This window comes from Cherax quadricarinatus, unplaced genomic scaffold (assembly GCF_038502225.1).
Source record: "Cherax quadricarinatus isolate ZL_2023a unplaced genomic scaffold, ASM3850222v1 Contig1829, whole genome shotgun sequence".
NCBI classification, from domain to species: Eukaryota; Metazoa; Arthropoda; class Malacostraca; order Decapoda; family Parastacidae; genus Cherax; species Cherax quadricarinatus.
The window spans coordinates 38,235-41,160 of record NW_027196855.1 but is presented as its reverse complement, the minus strand read 5'-3'; the positions used below and the strand labels follow the sequence as shown (position 1 = coordinate 41,160).

The window sequence follows — 2,926 nt, the reverse complement described above, 5'->3', positions numbered from 1 at the left end:
TTTCTATTAAGCTTCCTTGTTACTTCTATCTTTGGAAGAGACCACATTCCACTTGAAGCAATTGCCACTCGTCCACTCACTGCTGGTAACCTTTTCCTCTACACCGACTCCACCCTCAGCACACTCACTCCCAAATCCATCTAGGAGAATTTTCAGCCTCCTATTTCCTCTTGGAGAAGTAGAACCTTCTCCTTCGACACTTTAACATGAGATTCCAAAACACTATTACAAGCCACTATACCCATCCACACTAATTTCCCAGAGAGCTAGGACAGAATGGTCTTTCATGACCACTGAACTAGAACTTTATTCTTGAGGAGTTACCTGTATTTTCTTGATAATAAAGCAGCCTTTTCAAATAATTTGAAATAAAAGAACATATTACCTGATCATAGTTGCCAGATTCAGTAGGAGAAATTCTTTTTTGTCAGTTTTTATCATTTTTCCTTTATTGAACTTCGCTATTCTATTAATACCAATGAATAAAAATATATTATTTTAATCTTTTTCTCATATGACTCTTATGCTTGAATTTAAACTTACTGAAACCACAGTTGTGAGTCCTCAGGACTGTACCAAAGATCTCTGGTTACCTCTTGCAGTAGCAAAAGGCAGTCTCCTTTACAAAGTCCATATATATATATGGGAATCTTCATGTGTATCGGCTATTTAGTAAAATGTCTGCCCAGACCCGGGATTGAACCGGGTACCTTTAGATCTTCAGTCTAACGCTCTCCCAACTGAGCTATCTAGGCGTTGTCTGATTAGGCCACAAACTCGCTTATATATCTCCTTATCTCTGTTTGGATTTATTTAGTATAGTATGCCCGTGTTTGAACATTTTGTATTATTTGGAATGGTTTTCCTTAGCCAAGAAAATTTTTCACGTGGTTACCTGTCAAATTACAGTACAGCATCACTAGCTGAAAGAAAACTTTGTTAATAGCACTCCTATATATCTCTGTCTTCAACAACTGAACAACCTCCCTCAACTACAGTGGCTACTGCTATCACCCATGACCCAGAAAGATGTAGCCCTTCCCTTATAAACAAAGCACGTTTGACTCACGAAATCGTAATGACTCGATTGTAAAGAAACCATACCATATACTATGTGGGAACCATGTTTTCCATAGGAATTACTGTCCCAGTTAGACCAAGCATTTTCAAGTCAGTCTTAGGCTTGTGAAATGCGTGATCTCCCCCCGAAATGTTGTTTCAATGAATTTTTTCCATTTTGCCAGTGTCTTGTTATCAGCCTGTCGGAGTTCCACCCTCCTCTACGTTATCACAAATATTTAACATTAGATGAAGCAACTTGAATATTATTCAAAGCAGAAACAGGTCTCTTTCTCTCTCACTACTTATGTTTGTACATATTTCTCAATTCTATATAATTTTATTTTATTTCTTTTATTTTCTTCCTTTTCCTCCTTTACTGCATAGCTCTTCCTTCCTCACTTCTTTCTCCTTTCTCACATTTCTCTTCCTTCTTTGCTAGACTTCACTTATTCACCTAGATAATTAACTATTTCTCAATTTAGATAACAGTAAACTACTTCGTATCAGATAGTCTCGGTTTGAATTTCTAATAATCTTTCACTTGTAGCATTATTGAAAAAAAAGATACAAGCAATTATTACATGTCTAATTATTTACATACAAAAAAAAAGACAACTACTGCATTAGTGACTAGTAAATCAACCAGCCTCTACTAAGTCACCCGAAACAATAATATCACCTGTAAACAAACAATTGATCTCCACTAAAATTTCCTGGTGACAAATGGGAAAGCAATGATTACATTCAGGAAGCGTCTCTCTCTCGCGCTAAGCAGACGGAGGACCAAGCCTCTTGGTCTTGCTTTGAATAATCCACATTGGTTTAGCGCATAATTACACACACACACACACACACACACACACACACACACACACACACACACACACACACACACACACACACACACACTATATATATATATATAAGAGAAGTTGCAGAGATTGGTGGATGAATTTGGTAGGGTATGCAAAAGAAGAAAATTAAAAGTGAATACAAGAAAGAGTAAGGTTATGAGGATAACAAAAAGATTAGGTGATGAAAGATTGGATATCAGATTGGAGGGAGAGAGTATGGAGGAAGTGAATGTATTCAAATATTTGGGAGTGGGCGTGTCAGCAGATGGGTCTATGAAAGATGAGGTGAATCATAGAATTGATGAGGGGAAAAGGGTGAGTGGTGCACTTAGGAGTCTGTGGAGACAAAGAACTTTGTCCTTGGAGGCAAAGAGGGGAATGTATGAGAGTATAGTTTTACCAACGCTCTTATATGGGTGTGAAGCATGGGTGATGAATGTTGCAGCGAGGAGAAGGCTGGAGGCAGTGGAGATGTCATGTCTGAGGGCAATGTGTGGTGTGAATATAATGCAGAGAATTCGTAGTTTGGAAGTTAGGAGGAGGTGCTGGATTACCAAAACTGTTGTCCAGAGGGCTGAGGAAGGGTTGTTGAGGTGGTTCGGACATGTAGAGAGAATGGAGCGAAACAGAATGACTTCAAGAGTGTATCATTCTGTAGTGGAAGGAAGGCGGGGTAGGGGTCGGCCTAGGAAAGGTTGGAGGGAGGGGGTAAAGGAGGTTTTGTGTTCGAGGGGCTTGGACTTCCTGCAGGCATGCGTGAGCGTGTTTGATAGGAGTGAATGGAGACAAATGGTTTTTAATACTTGACGTGCTGTTGGAGTGTGAGCAAAGTAACATTTATTAAGGGGTTCAGGGAAACCGGCAGGCCGGACTTGAGTCCTGGAGATGGGAAGTACAGTGCCTGCACTCTGAAGGAGGGGTGTTAATGTTGCAGTTTAAAAATTGTAGTGTAAAGCACCCTTCTGGCAAGACAGTGATGGAGTGAATAATGGTGAAAGTTTTTCTTTTTC

At 39.5% G+C, this 2,926-nt stretch overlaps 1 non-coding gene across 1 annotated transcript; it reads right to left on the bottom strand.

Annotated features, from left to right (window-relative positions):
• Positions 1-682: 682 nt before the first annotated feature.
• Positions 683-755, bottom strand: TRNAF-GAA (transfer RNA phenylalanine (anticodon GAA)). The gene has a single exon. It is a non-coding gene; the product is annotated as a tRNA-Phe (tRNA).
• Between the last annotated feature and the right edge of the window lie 2,171 nt (positions 756-2,926).